The sequence below is a fragment of the Mesocricetus auratus genome, unplaced genomic scaffold (genome assembly GCF_017639785.1).
Source record: "Mesocricetus auratus isolate SY011 unplaced genomic scaffold, BCM_Maur_2.0 contig_10282_pilon_obj, whole genome shotgun sequence".
Classification (NCBI taxonomy): Eukaryota; Metazoa; Chordata; class Mammalia; order Rodentia; family Cricetidae; genus Mesocricetus; species Mesocricetus auratus.
The window spans coordinates 14341-34018 of record NW_024432380.1 but is presented as its reverse complement, the minus strand read 5'-3'; the positions used below and the strand labels follow the sequence as shown (position 1 = coordinate 34018).

At 49.5% G+C, this 19678-nt stretch overlaps 1 long non-coding RNA gene and 2 pseudogenes across 1 annotated transcript; 2 read left to right on the top strand and 1 right to left on the bottom strand.

Annotated features, from left to right (window-relative positions):
- Nucleotides 1-2557: 2557 nt before the first annotated feature.
- LOC110339535 lies at nucleotides 2558-5460 on the top strand (annotated as a pseudogene).
- A 2386-nt stretch (nucleotides 5461-7846) lies between these two features.
- On the top strand, nucleotides 7847-19533 carry LOC121138336 (annotated as a pseudogene).
- LOC121138337 lies at nucleotides 13107-16271 on the bottom strand. Its single transcript, XR_005875409.1, has 2 exons — nucleotides 14495-16271; nucleotides 13107-13420 (listed from the first exon to the last, which is right to left on the bottom strand). It is a non-coding gene; the product is annotated as an uncharacterized LOC121138337 (long non-coding RNA).
- Nucleotides 19534-19678: the final 145 nt, after the last annotated feature.

The following is a 19678-nucleotide window of genomic DNA, read 5'->3' as shown; positions in this document are numbered from 1 at the left end:
TGCTGTGGTGACAGTCAGCGGGGACAGAAGGAGTCTTTGGGAGCTGAGTGAGATGGGGCTGTGACAGGTGGAGCTCAGTCCACGTGGCTTTGGTGTGCTCACCCCTCAGCGATGTCTCCTTGGCTCTTTTGTCCTTGTCATTTAGTGTAACTACTTTCTGGCAGACTCTGATCACAGGGACACAGAGATGACCAGAGCCTTGTCCTGTCCCCAGGACTATGAGCAGCCATGGCTGCTGTGACAGGTCAGCCTGGGCTCTGTCATGGCTGTGGCTCTTCACCTGGTCATCTGTGTTTAATTCTTGTCTTTTCAGTTATTGTGGAGGATTGATCCCATTTTTGTTCCTGCAGATGGTGCCTTTCTCAGTATCCTATGGAGTCCCTGAGTGGTGGCAGTAGGAGGTCTTTTCCATCCTTGTCCCCTCCAGGCCCAGCTAGGCCCCTGCACTCAGGAGACTGCGGGCTGAGATGAGCTTCAGTCCCCCGAGCTCCTGCTCCTTCCAGAGCTGTTGCCTGGAGGTTCTCCCCCACTCCATCTTTCAGAATCCAACTCCTGTCTGTAGGATCAGCAGAGGGGACTGGTCCACAGGTCTCTACTTGGATCAGGTCCCGTGGGGACTATGTCCTGCTCTGCTCCACTTCACAACACGCCACACACCCTCACTCAGGAAACGGGCAGGGCAGGTTCACAAGATCGTATCTCAGGTTTCTGGCCCTGAGGGAAAACAGCTGCAGGGTGGTTTTGTGTTGGATTCTTCCTCTCACACCAACACTTGCTAAAGACATTTCCAGCTTTGACATCATCTCCACAGTGGAGCTCTCCAGTGGAAGGTCATGTTAGATGTAGAAGGCTCAGCAGCAGTCTTGAGCTGAGTGGTACAGGGGTTCAAATTCCTTAAACAAAAGTATTTCCACACAGTCACCCGCTCCTCTTTAAAAAAAAAAACAACAGAGTTTTAACATTAGAACTCTTGGTGGAAAATACTTCAGGGCTTGACTTTTGCACTGATTTTAACTATAAAATACAGATTTATCTTCTCTCCATGAAAATGGAGATGAAATCTGCTGGCCCCTCTCATTTTAATTGTCCTGTAAGGACACTGATGTTTGCAATGAGCTCTCTGGAGTTAAGTTAGGGGTGAAGTAAGTGATCAGCAGACATTCTGTGAAACCAAAGAGTCTTGGTTTTGAGGAGTCCCACTACAATGGTTCATATCATCATTTCTTGAGGCACTTAATGACAAGAGCACCCTCAGTCTCCCTGTGAATTCTGCTCTGTCTTCAATAAACCTTCAGTCATGTTCTCAGACTGTCATGAGATACTGTGCTGTTGGGAACGGTGAATTTTCTTAACAAACTTTACGTGCAATAACATGATTTTTACAACCTACTACTTTGTTTTGCTAGAATTTCATTATAAATGTGCATTATCATTGTGACAAATGATTTCCAAATTAGTTAAGTACTATATTTTGTAAACAAAGATGGGTTTTCATAAAGGCAAAGAAAAGAAGACTTTTTTAAATGGCAGGCAATAATTAAACATCAACATATAGGAATTAAATTAAATGTGCTTCTGGAGGGGCTACTCTGACTCTTTTAGTGGCTTTTGGAACCCAACTCCTCATACTGAGTAGCCTTGCCCAGCCTTAATATATGGGGATGTGCTTAGTCTTACTGCAACTTGATATGCCATGCTTTAGTGATATTCATGACAGACCTGCCCTTTCCTGGGGGGAAACAGAAGAGGAGGGGATGAGGGAGGATCTGGGGAAGATAAGGGGAGGAACCAGAAGGAGAGCCTGGGGGGCTGTGGTTAGTATGTAATATAAATATATGATTAAAAAATAAATAAAAAATATGCTGCTGATCTACTGGGAATTCCCTACCTTTCTTTATTTCTGAATGTGAAACATGTAAGTCAAATTTCTGCAATGTGTCTTCATTCAAGAACTTTGCTAACTCATATATGTTTATAGCTTTATAAAACAAGAATATGTAACTATCCTGAGCAGGTGGTGTTGCTCATTTTATCTAATGGCTGTCAAAAGATTAATGATAAATGGGTTAAATAAAAAAAGAGCTTTATTATAAAGATATTGTCAACAAATAATCTTAGAATTCTTCCTGTGCAACTGGAGAGATAACTCAAAGGTTAAGAGCCCTGACTGCTCTTCCAGAGGTCCTGAGTTCAATTCCCAGTAACCACATGGAGGCTCACAACCATCCGTAATGAGATCTGGCGCCCTCATCTGGCCTGTAGGCATACAGGAAGGCAGAATGTTGTATACATAATGAATAAATCTTTTTTTTTTAAGTCTTCCTGTGTTGTCCAAATTCTAAAGTTTTTTTTATTAAAGTCTTAAAAGAAGAAGACAGCTAAAATTCCTGACTCCCAGCATGCTGAGGCAACACTGGATTTCATTGTGGGTTTTCACGGGTTCAGCTCTGCTCTTAAAGAGGTGAAATTAATTCCTCCTCTGGGGAGCTCAGGACTCACTCCTGTCCCCTGATAGAGGGAAGCTTGATGGTCTGTGATCTGGGATTGGATAGTGAGCATGTTGCACACCCGGTCCTCCTTGCAGATGGCTGGCTGTAAGGAAGTCCATGTGTCAACAGCAGTCTCAACACAGGTAAGAAGGGACAGAGGAACCCTGGGGACAGTCAGCAGGAAGCTGAGCCCTTTCCAGCTGGCCTATGAGGAAGCCGCATCTCATGAGACCCCAGCTCTCCTGAGAGAAAACACAGCAAGATGAAAACTGAACTGTGACCTAGGAGAGGTCCGGAGCCAGGATCCCTCAGGGACTCTCGGGGTCACACGCTGTGGGGAGTGTGGGAGGAGGTCTGGGTCTCACTACACACTGCTCCCAGGCTCGCACTCCCTGCGGTATTTCCACACCACGGTGTCCCGTCCTGGCCTCGGGGACCCAGTTCATGGAAGTCGGCTATGTGGACAATTCGCAGTTCGTGAGCTTCTACACCGATACGGAGAATCCCAGATATGAGCCGCTGGCGCTATAGATGGAGAGGAGGGGCCAGATTATTGGGAGAGGAACACAAGAGAGTCAAGGGATGGGAGCAGATTTTCAAGGTGAACCTGAAGACCCTGCTTGGCTACTACAACCAGAGCAAGGGGGGGGGGTGAGTGACCCCGGGTCTTAAGTCCAAGGTTCTTCCGGAAATGTGGGATCCCCAGAGACTCTGGATCAGAGTGTGGGCGGAGCTGACAGTGGGTGGGGCCGCTCCACAGGCTCTCACACCTACCAGTGTATGTGTGGCTGTCACGTGGGCTCGGATGGATGCCTCCTCCGAGGGTACCTTCAGTTCGCCTATGATGGAAAGGATTACATTGCCCTGAACGGGGACCTGACGACATGGACCGAGGGTGTTTGGCGGGGCAAATCAGCAGATCACGCAGATCACGCAGCACAAGTGGGAGCAGAATGAAATTGCAGAGCATGAAAAGACCTACCTGGAGGGCACGGGCATTGAGTGTCTCCACAGACACCTGGAGAATGGGAAGGACCAGCTGCTGTGCACAGGTGCAGGCAACTCCTCCCTATGTCGTCAGGCTGGGCTCAGTCGTGAGGAAGAAGAGACCCCTCAGCTGGAGTCATGTTTTAGTTTTTCAACTTTATTACAGAAAAAGTCACATTCTGAAATTAACCAGATCAAAGGCTATATGTCTCAGTGAATACACTTATTTTGTGTAGCCGTTATGAACTTGTGGAGATTCACGTTAGAGTTTACACATTCATTATAAAATGTAATTCATACATTCTCCCAGAAACAACACGCAAAAAAAAAAACGAAGGGAAGAAAGAAAATCCATGACAGATATATAACTAAAAAACAATTAGCTTTATAACCTGTTTCTAAACTCAGTACCTGTACTTAGTCCTTCCTTGTCCCCAATATTTATGCTTTCTTCTTGTCTTTTGGTCACGCTACAGTGTGCATGTATGTACACTATTTACATATGTACATATATTGTTGACTACATATGAAAAATGTGGTTTTCTTTAATATTGTACATGCTGAGTTCATCCACTGTCATGTGTAGTTTTTTATTACACTGTTTGGAGCCGAATAGTATTCCATTCTGCATGTGTACCGAATTTGCATTATCTACTCATCTGTTGATGGATTGAATACCATGTTTTAGTGAATAAATTAAGAATAACCGTGGGGTATAAATATCTGACCAGTAAGGTGTACACTTCTGGCCAGGAATAAAATAAAAAGTGATTACTTTTTTTTTTTTTTTAGGAAATGTTGAAAATGATTCCACAATGACTGTATTAGTTTGTAAACACACACACACTCGAGAGTAAGTAATGGCTCCTTTCTCTCCATGTCCTCTCCAGCATTTGCTGTCAGATTTCTTGGTGATAGTCATTCTGACTGAGATTCAGGTAAGTATTGCATATTATGTCTACTGACCCTTTATGAGAGACTGGCTCTCCCAGGACTCACCCTTCTATCAGGACAGTTCAGAGTGTCTCAGGATGGAAGGAGAGAAGGTCCCTGGAATGACCAAGGCAGTTCACCTTCAGTCTGCAGTGCTGTGTGGGCCATAGCCTTGCTCAGGCCCAGTTCTCTGCTCACAACTGAAGTCTCTGGGGTCTGAATTCAGTGATGCTGAATCCATCAGCCCCACTCACCAGTCAGGAGCAGAGGCCCCGTCTTCCCAATATGAAACCAGAGTTCTGTGACCCTAAGTTCTTTCATCCATATCTAGAATGTTTCATAGATAAGATTATCCAAAACCCCGTGTTTAAGCTAGAGGGGATTTTTCACCCCTCCCTCATCCCATTTCTGTCCCACACCAGCATGGTCACAGGGACCCTGCTGGAGTCCCTTGCAAAACACCTGAACTTTTTTGTTGGAAAGTTTTTCTCATGTGCCACTTATGGGTGTTTGCCCCACTTCGTATGTGACATATACATACATACATGCTACATACATGTGTGTGTGTGTGTACATGTGTATGTTTCATCTACTGGGCACACATATAGCTGTGTATGGTCAGGAAGATTATTTCTACTTAATTGTATAATTCTGATGAACATAAAAATATACTAGGATATTTTTCATTGCTCAGACTAACTACAAGACTAGTGGTATTCTCAGTCACTATCACAGCTCATTTTTGACTTCACAAAAATTCAAAGCAAACTGGTTGCCCCTGGAGATGAATACACAAGGACAATTTCCTAGAGGTGTTTATTGTTGATTCAAGGTCAGGCTTGAAACAATGTTATTAGTCACTACTGTCTCGGCAATGGACTTTGTGGATGTACTCCCAACTAACTGTTATCTAAGTGCTGAATTTCAATTCACTTTCTGTTTGGGAACCCTGACCACTTAGAGCTATACACACAGCCAAGCATCATTCACTGTTTGGTCAGTGTGACATAAGCAACACCCCAAAATTCTACCAGGTAACCGCTACAGCTGATAAACACGTTTAGGGATCAACAACCACCAAAAAAAATCACTAACCCTTCCAGTAAACTGTGCACAGAGCTTTATGGGAATAGTTCATGGGGAACAGGGAGTGACTGAGTCCTGGGGAGGGTGGTAGACAGCTGGGAACCCCTGCAGGGTGAGGGGACTAAAGTTCCTCCTCCTCATCTTAAAGCATGTAGAGACACACCATGCTGCCCTGGGACTCTCTGTGGGTTAGCTCTCTCTTATCAGAGGGTTTATATTTCTACAGTTTTAGTGACTTAGGTTAACACATTGTAGGAATAAACGACATACATGTTTTATATGGTTTCTTTCTGACAATGGAATGAGGCTTCTGTCCCCAGTCTGTCTCCCCTGGTGTGAGAACTGTCCTCTGTCCAGTGTCCTCACTGTCCACTGCATACAGCTGAGGTTCTCAGGGTCCCACTCTGTTACAAAAGGTTCCCTTGTCCTGGCAGGGTCCCACATGAGCCCCAAAATAAACACACAGATGCTACATTAATTACGAAACTGTTGACCAATGAGTAGGGCTTCATGTTGGTTAGCTCTTTCTTAAGTTATTAACCATAACTACCAATCTATGTATTTTCACATGAACCATCTTACCCGAGAAAGGTCTGGACCTCTTACCCCTTTGCAGTCTCACATGGTCTCTGAGTCTGACCTCATTTCCCAGAATTCGCCTCATCTCCTAGACCTGCCTATCTTGCTGCCCTATTGGCCAAACAGTGCCTTATTCATCAACCAATAAGAGAAACATATACAGAGGGACGTCCCCCATCACCACCCAGTTATCAGATCCACAGAGTCACTGCCCCACATGCCATTCATCTCCCTCATGTCATCAGCTCATCTGTCACCTCACGTCACAAGGGGATGGGGCAGTGGGAGCGGGACCACCTTAGTCGCTTCTCCACACTACCCTGCTGTCATCCTTCTGCTTTTCACTGCAGTGGATTTATTAACTTTGTCATAGGAGTGTGTACACATAACACAGGCAGTGTAGACAAGGTGCACTGCTCTACTGGATTCAGTCACAGGCTGACACTGGGGATCTCTTTCCCAGCAGAGAAGGGGACAACCATATTGAAACAATGTGTGGCTTTACACGTGTTTATTCATATGTGGACTAGGATTTAAACATGTGAGACAGGGAGATCCAGGGGACCACTTGGGGGAGGGGCAGCAGGAGAGGGAGAATACTGAGGGTGAAATGACCATGGGGCTGTGATACACACGGTTTGTGGTGTTTGCATAGCTGAGCATAGAGGTGCCTGCCTCCCACCGCAGAAGTGCTGAGGTGGAGGACGAATGTCATGAGTTCAAAGCCAGCCTCAGGGACACAGTGAGTTTGAAGGCTGCCTGAGATCAGTGGATCCTATCCTGAAACAAACATCTGCCATCGATGACTACAGAGGGTGACTGAGCCTGGAGTTGGAGGAGCTGGCATCCTTTGTCATGCCCTGCTGTGTGAGGGAGAAGATGCTGGAGCCCATGGAGACGCTGTGGACAGAGAATGAGCATTGGCTGTGATGCAGCTACACAGACCATGTCCCCCTGGCCTTGAGAAGCCACAAACCTGCTGGTGGTGGTGGCCTCGCTGCTGGTCCCTCTTGATGCTGGTGTGTGTGCTGGGTATTTTGTGCAGCTTCTAGTTTTATCTAAACTCTGGAGACACAGCATCGCAGGAATGAAGCCATGAGCCTTTGGGTCTGAACCTGCAGAGCACCCTGCAGTCTCCACACAAGACAGGATCCCATCACCACTGGAGGACACAGCTGAGGAAGGCCACTGAGCCCAGACACAGCCCTTTATCAGGAAACAGGGTTAGGCCATTAAGAGCCTCTGACTCTGATTCTGAAATGTCCCAAGGCCTTCAAGGTTTATAATTGGCATTATACTCTGAGCTCCCATACAACAGACCACTGAATGGATTGGAGGCACTGCTGAGTGCTCCTGATCTCCCCTGCACACTCCTGAGTGCTCCTGATCTCCCCTGCACACTCCTGAGTGCTCCTGATCTCCTCTGCACACTCCTGACTAACCTGACTAGCAGTTGGCCCTAGGCAGCTCAGAGACACCACGGCAAATAGTGTTCTCTCCTGAAGCACAGGGTCAGGCAAAGTCTCAGTCTGCAGGTAGGGTTTGCAGTGGGGGAGCCCAGGGCTCAGGTATCCCCATGTCCCCTCCTCCCAATTTAGTTCTTCAGCTCCTAATGTGTGCCAGGTCCTTTTGCCATAATAGTGATGACAACTTGTGGTTCTCACCCGCACTGGGTGTCGATATCCCAGAGAACCAACCGGTGCCTTCTGAGGGCACCAGTTACAAAGTCCAAGCTCACAGTGGACTCGCCCAGATCTAAGAAGAGGGCCGCCACTGCTACTGCTGCTGGTGGCTGCCCTGGCCCAGACCAAGGACCTTGTTGGTGACTGCAGGGTCGGGAGGGAAATGGCCTCTGCTGGGAGGGCAGGGTTGGCACCTGGCAAGTCGTGTCTCCGCATAGCTGGCCAGATCTTCCTGCCCCTTACCCACCTGCTTCCAGAGCCCCGAGTCCTGCTCCCCTCCTGGCCCAAGAACCTGTTTTGAGTCCAGGAGGAGGTCGAGGTCTCACCTTGTTCCTCTCCCAGGCTCGCACTCGCTGCGGTATTTCCGCACCATTATGTCCCGGCCCGGCCTCGGGGAGCCCCGGTTCATTGCAGTGGGTTACGTGGACGACAAGCAGTTCGTGCGCTTCGACAGCGACGCCGAGAATCCAAGATATGAGCCTCTGGCGCCTTGGGTGGAGCAGGAGGGGCGGGAGCATTGGGAGAGGCAGACAAGGTTCCTCAAGAACAGCGAGCAGGTTTACCGACAGAACCTGAGGACCCTGCTGGGTTACTACAACCAGAGCGCGGGTGGTGAGTAACCCCGGGTCGGAGGTAAACCTCTCAAGACCCTAAGAACCGGCCTGGAGTCGCCCTGGGTCACAAGTCCGAGGTCTAGGAGGAGGACATCTGGGACCGGGACCCGGTTTCCCTTTCAGTTTAGAGAATCAGCAGGTGGACAGGCATCAGGGCAAGGATAACCCCAGGGCTGGAAAGGTGGGCTGGGCTGACCTCGGGTTCCTTGCAGGCTCTCACACCATTCAGGTGATGTATGGCTGTGACATGGGGTCAGACAAGCGCCTGCTCCGTGGTTACCGTCAGGACGCCTATGATGGCTGAGATTACATTGCCCTGAACGAGGACCTGAGGACTTGGACCACTGCAGACACAGCAGCTCAGATCACCCAGCGCAAGTGGGAACGGGCTGGTTTTGCAGAGCATGAAAAGGCCTATATAGAGGGCATCTGCTTGGAGTGGCTCCGCAGATACCTGGAGCATGGGAAGGAGCAGCTGCTGCGCACAGGTACAGGGGTCACAGGCAACTCCTCCCACTGCCCTAGGGCTGGGCTCTGTCCTGTGCAAGAAGAGACCTCAGCTGGGGTCCTGCCCCTGTCTCTGAAGGACACAGTGTCCCTGGGGCTCCTGATCCAGCCTGGCAGGGACTGCACTGATCTCCCAGGGCTCAGCCTTCTCCCTGGAAGGTTCCAGATCTGTCTCAGGAGGAGAGAAGATGCCCACATCCCCAGCAGTGGCTCCTTCAGTCTGCAGCCCTGGGTCAGCCATGGCTTCTCCCAGGCTGGGTTCTCTGCCCAGACCCAGTGTCTGAGTGTGTCAGCCTTACACACCGGGACCGGAAGTCTCCTGTACCTGATAGGAGAGGCGCCTGCCCTAGGCTGGTTCCCAGTATTAGAACTTTCCAAAGAATACATTCTCCCAGATTCCTGTGTGTGAGGTTTGTATGGCTCCCTCATTCCAATTTTATCTCTTTCTAGAATGAACATTTATGGGGAGCCCTAGGAGAATTCTAAACTGTTGGGTTTGATTCTGACTTTTCTCTTTCTCTCTTTCTTCTATTTTGAAGTTGTCATTTTGCTTTTAGTCGATTTTCTCCCTCCCTCTGCTGCTATTGCTTCTCTCCCTCCCCTTGCACTATCATGGGTGTCAGTCTCACAGGTGCCATGGGGGCCTCATGCTCCGGATAAGTAGACAAGTTATGTCAGTGTCCTCCTTAAACGAGAAAAATTCCAGTGATTTAAACTATTTTCTGCCAGAATTAACCATCCAGAGCTCCCTGCTCTCCCTCAGCCCCAACAAGTTACTGTGTTGTCCCAGTGAATTAGGAAGTGAGCTTCCTCACAGACAGGGGCTTCTGCAACTCAAAGACTTGAATGACAGAGAAAATCCACACAGCCCTGTGAGCACCACTGTGTCCCAGTGAGTCCTCACAGGGCTCCAAAGCAGCTTCCAGGGATCCTGGGTGACAACACCTTGTATCTTGTCCCCCCAGGAGCAGGGCTTGAAGAGTCATTTTCTCTGAGTGTCAGAGGTTCACCCCATTTCTGCTGCACACTTTGGTGATGGCTATTCACCTGGACAGACAGTGATGCTGCTCAGAAAGATGGCCACAGTGGCTGTGCCTCAATAGTGTCAACAATAGTTGGGGTACCCTTTATGTACCCTGTGCCCCTAATTTCTTATTTTGATATGCCTTTAACCACATATATAAATTATTTTCCAACCCTTCTTCTAGTCTTTTACCACCTAACATATGCTATAGAACATCATATAAGGAAGACCATGTGGCCCTCCTGGGTCCCCCCAGGAAAATGTGCAGTTCTGTGATGAGGGGGACCAACTCCACCTGCAGGTCACTAGTGAGATGACAGTCAGAAGTGATCAGACACATAGTTCAGTGTCATCATTGGTTTAACTTAGTCTTTGCAGATTTCAGTTTACGTTGTTATTGTGGGGTTTCTTAAATCTTCCACACAGATCCCCCAAAGGCACATGTGACCCATCATCCTGGATCTAAAGGTGATGTCAACCTGAGGTGCTGGGCCCTGGGATTCTACCCTGCTGACATCACCTTGACCTGGCAGAGGGAGGAGGAGGAACAGACTCAGGACATGGAGCTGGTGGAGACCAGACCATCTGGGGATGGAACCTTCCAGAAGTGGGCATCTCTGGTGGTGCCTTCTGGGGAGGAGCAGAAATACACATGCCATGTGCACCATGAGGGGCTGCCTGAGCCCCTCACCCTGAGATGGGGTAAGGAGCGAGTGGGTGCAGAGCTGGGGTCAGGGAAAGATGGAGCTGTCTGCAGAGCCTGAGCAGGGTCAGGGCTGAGAGCTGGGGTCATGACCGTCACCTTCCCTTCCTGTCCTTCCCTTCCCAGAGCCTCCTCAGTCCACTGTCCCCATCATGGCAGTCATTGCTCTTCTGGTTCTCCTTGGAGCTGTGACCATCATTGGAGCTGTGGTGGCTGTTGTAAGGAAGAGGAGGAGAAACACAGGTAGGAATAGGCAGGGTGTGAGTTCTCTCTCAGCCCCTTTTAGAAGTGTGCTCTGCTCATGGAAACACATCCACACCTCCATTATTCCTGTCTCTAACTTGTGTGTGCTGTCAGTTCTGGAAAATTCCTAGGGATGTGCTCATCTTTGTCTCTCACAGCTTTTCTTCTCACAGGTGTACAAGGAGGGAACTATGCTCCAGCTCCAGGTAAGTGTGGGGAGCAGGATTGTCCTTGAGACCCTTGGGGTGTACCTCGAGTATTTGCTGTTCTCTGCCACCCATATTAGTTGCTCCAGGAGAGTCTTCTAGAGGCCATGTTTTCACATTCCTGTGGATATATTTTTTAACCCTAGCCAGGGAAAGTGAGTGCCCAGAGCTTTGATGTGTCTCTCCCATAGTGTAAAAGTGACACTTTGGGACCTGATTTGGGAGGGGCAAAGTGGACATGATTGTGTTTCAGAGACTCCCAGAATCACCTGTGAGTGAGTGGTGGGTTGTTGGGATGTTGTCTTCACAGTGATTGTTCATGACTCTTGTTTGTAGCGTGAAGACAGCTGCTAGGCATGGATGGAGTGACAGACAGTGTGTTCAGGCCTCTCCTGTGACATCCAGGGCCCCTCAGTTCACTCTCCACAACAGTGTCTGATGTTCCCTGTGATCCTTTGGGCTCAATGTGAAGCTCAGCCCAGCCCTGTCCTGCACACCAGGACCCTGTCCCTGCACTGCCTGTGTTCCCTTCCATGGCCAACCCTCATGTTCCAGCACACAGGAGGGGACATAACATCCTGTCACTTCCATGCTGCCCTGAGCTACAACCCCGACTTCTCCACTGAAAATAAAGATCTCAATTTGAACTTGATTGTTGATATCAGTGATCTCACAGGTTGATTTTCTGTTAAATAAGTTCTTGAGATATTTAGAAGTTGTGGAGAAAATGAATGGCAGTTTGCAGAATCTCCCAGAATCTGTGTTCATCATGCTGTGTGTATCTGGTGGGACAGAATGAGACTGTAGGGGCTAAGTAAGCACAGGGCTGTGCCCAGGTGGAGCTCAGTCTTTGCTGGCTGTGACATGGTCACTCCTCAGCTCTGTCACTTCTAGGCTCAGCTGGTCTTCAGTATATGCTCAACTCCCAAGCAAGTAGAATCTGATCCCAGTACTTGGAAGGAAGAGACAGGAGGATCTCTGTGACTTTGAGACCAGCCTGGTCTACAGAGAGTTCCAGGACAGCCAGAGCTACACAGAGAAATCCTGTCTTGGAAAATTAAATAAAATAAAAATAGATTGAACCAAAATCAGAAAGAAACAATGTATCATGAACCGATCCCGGGAAACTCCTGGGTACTGCTTCATCAGAGCTGGAGGACAACCTAGGGACTCAGACTTGGAAAGTGTGTCTAGAGAAAGCAATAGAGGAAGAGAGAGGACACAGGACACAAGTTCATTGGATGAATGTGTGACAAGGTTACAGCGACACACTACTTTGCACGCTATGCTAATAAGAGCAAACATGCTGAGTCAGCAGACCTCCAGGGTGATGAACTGCACTCTGAAGTCTCAGGTTGTCCTGAGTATCCAGGGTGTTTTCTCTCAGCACCTGGCTCTCCCCAGACCACAGGCTCAGGGTAATTTTCTCTACGATAATGGTCTTCATCAAGTTCTCCTGTAAGGTGACACACCCTGAAGTGAGCTCCCACCCACCTTTCCCATCTGCTGTGCCAGGCTTCCCGTGCTTTGGGTCTGAGGGAATCTACTCTGCACGTGCTCACATCCAGACCACACACAGGACAGAAACATTCTAGAGGTCACAAGTCCAGGAATGGTGCACACAGGGCCTGCTATAGACTCAGTTGCTTCCCTGCCAACAGTAACTTCACCAGCGTCTTCAGACAAGGGATGTTTTGGTTCATCCAAGGCTCTGGACCTTCATCAACTAGAAGAAACAACAGTGTAGAGGATGATGAGTGTTTATAAGGTTTTCACAGGAGCTGAGCTGTGTCAAAGGCTTTCCTAAAACTTGCCTTTCTGTCTTCGTACAGTGACACCCACCACACCATGGGAACTCTGCTCATGGGGAATTTGATTTTCCCGATTTAAACATTTGGTATTTTATTTTAGGGAGCAGGACTGTGACTTTGGGGATTTTGTGGTTTGGAGAGCTTGGTCTTGAGAGATTTCAATATTTGAGACTCTGGTGTTCAGGAAGGGGACTCGGGATTATGAGTGTAGCATCCCACACAATGCTCGCCCAGCCTGGGGCTCTGCTTGCAGACACTTTATTGTAAAGCATATGAGAGGAGATAGGACAGACTCGTGACCCCAACAGTCATGCAGATGGACTTGGTTCACAGAAGTCAGAGAACAGAGGGGAGGTCTTCACTGAGGACAGTTCTCCAGGAGGGTTGTTGTCTTTTTGTCTTGGTCCATCAGGCTTTGAGGTCTCCTATACTGCAGCTCCTCTCAGTGAGGACACAGTTCACTTCCTGTTGCCTGTGGTTCAGTATGTAGAACTCTCAGCTCTTTCTCCAGGACCATGTCTGCCTGCCATGATGACAATGAACTAAACCTCTGAAACTGTAAGAAAGCCCCAATTAAATGCTTTCCTTTATAAGAGTTGCCATGGTCATGGTGTCTCTTCACAACAGTAGAACACTAACTAAGGCATTTTGTAGGTTTTTTGAGACGGGGATTCTCTGTGTAGCCCTAGCTGTCCAGGAATGTAGACAGAAGTTTATGTCCAGCCCAGTCCCAATGCCCTTCAGTCCCAAATAAACACACAGAGCCTTATATTAATTATAAACTCCTTGCCTGATGTCTAAGGCATCTTATTGGCTAGGCCTCTCATAATTATTAACCAATTTCTATTAAATTATGTATTGCACGATGCTGTGATTTATTCGTAGTGCTCTGACATGTTACTCCTTTGAGGGATACATGGCTTCTCCCTGGTGACTACTCTGTGTTCCTCTTCCCAGCCTTCTTTTAGTCTCGTAGCTCCACCTATACTTCCTGTCTGGCTACATCCTGCCTGTCCATTGGCCACAACAGTTTATTCATCAACAAATAAAAGAAACATATATTCACATCCTATAGAAGATATCCCCTACCACAGGAAATCACTCTGTAGACCAGACTGGCCTCAAACTTAGAGATTCACCTGCCTCTGTCTCCTGAGAGCTGGGACTAAAGGGGTGCACCTCACTGCCTGACAACATGATCTTTCTTATCATCATTTTGGAGAAACAAACCAATTTTCCCTTGATAACATGGACCAATCACCCCCTTCTTGCACTGTGATTATTTTCTTAAACGGCTGGCTAATGGACATCAGAAGGCCAAATTGGCCAATGTGTAGTCCGAGCTTCCAGTTTAGTGAAATGTATGTTGTGGGTCCTGGCAGGAGCTCTCCTCACTCTGTAACCAAAACTACTTGGTCAGCAGAACTTAAGGTCAGGGAACAGGAAGTAAAAATTGTCCTAGTGGTCACTAGAGTGATAGTGAGTGGAGCTAGTCCCTTTTCCATCCCTCGACTCCTGGACTCATGGATCCTGGATATTGGAGAAGCTATACATATATTGGACGCTGATTTAAAGAATATACCACCTTCTAGAAAACCCTGCCTCAGCCGTCCAGGCTGCTGTCACCTACCTGACTCTGTAATTGTGTATTCAATAAGCCGTCCATCTTTCTGTGAGACCAGCTGCTTCAGAATGGTGAGATAAATGGTAAAACTGGTCGACTCTGTGATCGTGGGCTACTCTTCCACTTCTCTGGCTATGAAGTGAGTTCCTTGGCCAGAAGCCATGCTGTGTGGAGCAACATGGCAGTGGGCCAGCCATTCTGTCGTCCACCGACGGTGGTTTTGACAGAAGCACTATGTGCAGGAAAGGCAAATCCATAACCAGAAAAAGTGTCTACTCCAGGGAGAACAAAGCATTGTCCTTTCCAAGGCAGAAGGGGTCCATGGGTTGTGGAATCTCTCTCTGCAGCTAACGAAAGCAGCTGAGGGAGGCCCGCTGTGTCAGGAATATCCCTACATGGAGGCCAGAGAGGCCATTGCATGAAGGGATGGCACAGTCAAGGGACACCTCCCAAAGACAGGTGCTAAAGCTCTGTGGACCCAGCCCAAGAGAGAAGGGTGTAGCAGTCAACAGAGCTAAAAGGAGTTGGAGATCTGAAGACTGCTTTGACATCACACATGGAGATGCAGGTTGGAGTTTGCCCAGCTGGGTTTTGCCCCTGCTTTGGTCCAGTATTCCCTCACTGTGCTCACTGTTCTCCCCTGCTGCCATTTGGCCACTGATACATTAGGACCTAATTAAACCCATTGCCTTTACTTAATCCAACTGAGCAGCAGTGTCCCAACCCTGAGGTCTGGCTCAAGGAAAAGGGTGACAACAAAGATCTTCAAGCATGCTGGTGTCCCTGTCACCACTTTGTGTCTTATAGAATCAGTGAAAGGTGTGTCTTCCCACTGTGGAGGATTAGGTTTTACACAGCATCTTACACTCCAGCATTGAAATTTCCTTGAGCCTTCAAATCCCTTCATCAACACTAAGCCAAGGAATATCAGGCATATCCATGTCTTATCAGTGAGCCATCTTTGACAAGTGCTTCAGCCAACCATTCATACTTTTTTATATATAATGTATTTACTCTTTTAAGTTTCTTTTGATGCCTTTTACACTGCGAGAGCTTCCATATTAAATCTAGAGTCTGCACTTAGAGGGCCCATAGCACACATGTCAGTCTGACCCAGTTTCCATGTTCCTTCCTCCATTATTCCACACCCTTAAAATCCCAGAAGTCAAAGGCTTCTGGGACCCTGGATCTGGTTTCATCAGGGCTGTGCAGTGTGGACACTGGACAGAGGGTGATTCTCATGGCAGAGGTACACACTGGGGATTCTAGGTTTCATCCCTGTTCAGTAGTGTGGAGAAAAATCAAGTTTAAAATTTTTTGTTTTTGTGGGTTTTGACTTGATGTCTCCAAACCCCAGCCACACATAACTGAAGTAGAAAGTGAAAGCAGAGGAGAGCAGGAACTCCTTCCTGCAAGGAGTCACCCATGACACAGTGTGTCAAAAGGGCTTGACCAGAGCTGTAAAATTGCAGTCACCTCCCACGCAGGCGTCCACAGCAGCCCCATGCAATCACCGGGACTGCGACAGCACTTGTTTCTGTGAACATTCATTTTAAGGCTGCCTGTGTTTTACCGCAAACGTCATGCATTTCATCCTGACTCGAGGAGCGACTCAGGGACCCCGGGACAAAGGCCCTCTGTCCCCAGCACAGGGTCAGACAAAGTTTTGGTACCGGGTAGTGAGGTGCTGGGTGGGGAAGCCGAGCTCTATGGATCCCCTGTCCACAGTTTCACTTCTCCAGCTCCTGACCTGTGTCAGCTCCTTCTTCCCTGACACTGATGATGACTCCGCGGTTCTCATCCCATTGGGTGTCGAGATCCCGTAGAAACAAACAGCATCGCCATGGCACCGGGTATAAAGTCCACGTTGGAAACTCGGATGTCCAGATCCGAGATGGGGGCGATGGCGCTGTGCGCACTGCTCCTGCTGCTGGCGGCCGCCCTGGGCCCGACCCAGACCCGCGCGGGTGAGTGCGGGGTCGGGAGGGAAACGGTGTCTGCAGGGAGAGCGTGGGCGGCACCAGGGAATCCGCATCCCCGCATCGCCCGGCCAGACCCTCCCGCCCCTTCCCCTCCCGCGTCCCGAGCCCTGCGCCCAGCTCCCCTCCAGGCCCGCGCGCACCTGCCCGGGGTCCCGGGAGGAGGTCAGGGTCTCAAGAAGCCTGCTCCCAGGCTCGCACTCCATGCGGTATTTCCTCACCATCCTGTCCCGGCCCGGCCTCGGGGAGCCCCGGTTCATGGAAGTAGGCTACGTGGACCACACGGAGTTCGTGCGCTTCGACAGCGACTCAGAGAATCCGATGGTGGAGCCGCGGGCGCCATGGATGGAGCGGGAGGGGCCGAAGTATTGGGATGGGGAGACGCGGAAAGCCGAGGACGCAGAGCAGATTTACCGAGTGAACCTGAGGATCCTGCTTGGCTACTACAACCAGAGCCAGGGCGGTGAGTGACCCCGGGTCGGAGGTCACGACAACCTAGTCTCTACATGTGGACTGGAGTCTCCCAGGGTCCCAAGTCCAAGGTCCGGGAGGAGGAAGCAGGGACCAGGACCCGGTTTCCCTTTTGGCTTAGAGGGTTCACGGGTGGGCGGGGCTGATCGCGGGACTCACCCCCCCCAGGCTCTCACACCATTCAGCGTATGTCTGGCTGTCACGTGGGGCCGGACGGGCGCCTCCTTCGCGGGTACCTTCAGTATGCCTAGGATGGCAAAGACTACCTGACCCTGAACGAGGACCTGAGGACATGGACAGCGGCCAACGCGGTGGCGCAGATCACCAGGCGCAAGTTCGAATAGGCTGACATTGCAGAAAGACACAGGGCCTACCTGGAGGGCATGTGCATGCAGTGGCTCCACAGATACCTGGAGAAGGGGAAGAAGCAGCTGCTGTGCACAGGTGCAAGCGCCCAGGGCGACTCCTCCCCCTGCCCTCGGGCTGGGCTGAGTCCTCAGGAAGAAGAGACCTCAGCTGGGGTCCCGCCCCTGTCTCTGAGGGACACAGTATCCCTGGAGCTCCTGATCCAGCTTGGCAGGGACTGCACTGATCTCCCAGGGCTCAGCCTTCTCCCTGGAAGGTTCCAGGTCTGTCTCAGGAGGGAGGAGAGAAGATGCCCACATCCCCAGCAGTGGCTCCTTCAGTCTGCAGCCCTGGATCAGCCATGGCCTCTCCCAGGCCGGGTTCTCTGCCCACACCCAGTGTCTGAGTGTGTCAGCCTTACACACCAGGACCGGAGTCTCCTTTACCTGATGGGAGAGGAGGACGCCCTGCCCTAGGCTGGTTCCCCAGTTCCTAGAACTTATCAAAGAATACATTCTGCCAGATTCCTGTGTGTGAGGTTTCCATCCCTCCCTCACCCGAATTCTATCTCTTCCAGAATGATTATGTGAGCACTTATGGGGTATCCTGAAAAACCTCTAAAATATGTGGGTTTTTAAATTTTGTCCTTCTTTCTTTTTTCAATTGCAATTTTTTTTCAAGACAGGGTTTCTCTGTATTGCTTTGGAGGCTGTCCTGGAACTCGCTCTGTAGACCAGTAGAACAGGCTGGCCTCGAACTCACAGAGATCCGCATGCCTCTGCCTCCCGAGTGCTGGGATTAAAGGAGTGCACCACCAATGCCCAGCTTTTTTTTCCCCCTCCCTTTTTATTATCATCTGTATGAGTCTCCACAGGTGTCATGGGGGACTGCTAACTGGATAATTAGACAACTCAGTGTTCCCTTTAAAGGAAAGAGTCCCATGACCTTAGAGAATTTTCTGCCAGAATTAACTATCCAAACCCTCCACTAAGCTCCCTCAGCCCCAACAAGTTTCAGTGTTGCCCCAGTGAATTAGGAGTTGAGCTTCCTCAGAGACAGGGTCTTCTGCAACTGAAGGACTGGAGTGACAGGGAAAATCCACACACCCCTGTGAGCACCGCTGTATCTCAGTGAGTGCTGCACTGGGCTCCACAGCAACTTCCAGGGGTCCTGGGTGACAACACCTTGTATCTTGTCCCCCAGAGACTGGGGTTGGGGAGTCATTTTCTCTGCCCCAGTGTCAGAGGTTCACCCCATTTCTGCCGCACACTTTGGTGATGGCTGTTCACTTGGAAAGACAGCTATGCTGGTTAGCAAGATGGCCACAGGGGTTCTGCCTCCAATGGTGGCAGCAGTAGTTGTTAGAATGCTTTATGTAGCCTGTGCCCCTAATTTCTTATTTTGATATGAATTTAATCAGATATATAAATTAATTATTTTCCATCCCTTCTTCCATTGTTTTCCCACCTAACTTATGCTATAGAACATCACATAAGGAAGACCATGGGACCTGCTGGGTCATGTGATTCCCTCTTAGCTTCTGGGTCCCCCAGGAAAATGTGCAGATCTGTGATGAGGGGGACCAGCTCCACCTGCAGGTCACTAGTGGGATGACAGTCAGAAGTGTTCAGACACATAGTTCAGTGTCATCATTGACTTAACTTAGTCTATGCAGATTTCAGTTAATCTTGTTATTGTGGGGTTTCTTAAATCTTTCACACAGATCCCCCAAAGGCACATGTGACCCATCATCCTGGACCTAAAGGTGATGTCACCATGAGGTGCTGGGCCCTGGGCTTCTACCCTGATGAAATCACCCTGACCTGGCAGAGGGAGGAGGAAGAACAGACTCAGGACATGGAGCTGGTGGAGACCAGACCTTCTGGGTATGGAACCTTCCAGAAGTGGGCATCTCTGGTGGTGCCTTCTGGGGAGGAGCAGAAATACACATGCCATGTGCACCATGAGGGGCTGCCTGAGCCCCTCACCCTGAGATGGGGTAAGGAGGGAGTGGGTGCAGAGCTGGGGTCAGGGAAAGATGGAGCTGTCTGCAGAGCCTGAGCAGAGTCAGGGCTGAGAGCTGGGGTCATGACCCTCACCTTCCCTTCCTGTCCTTCCCTTCCCAGAGCCTCCTCAGTCCACTGTCCCCATCATGCCAGTCATTGTTTGGGTTCTCCTTGGAGTTGTGATCATTGGAGCTGTGATAATTGGAGCTGTGGCTGTTGTGAGGAAGAGGAAGGGAAACAGCAGGTAGGACAGGGCGGGGTCCGAATTCCCTCCCATCCCCATTTAGATGTGTGCTCTGCTCATGGAAACACATCCGCACCACCACAGCTCCTGTCTCTAACCTGGGACTTCTGTAGGTTCTGGAAACTTCCTAGGGTTGGGCTCCTCC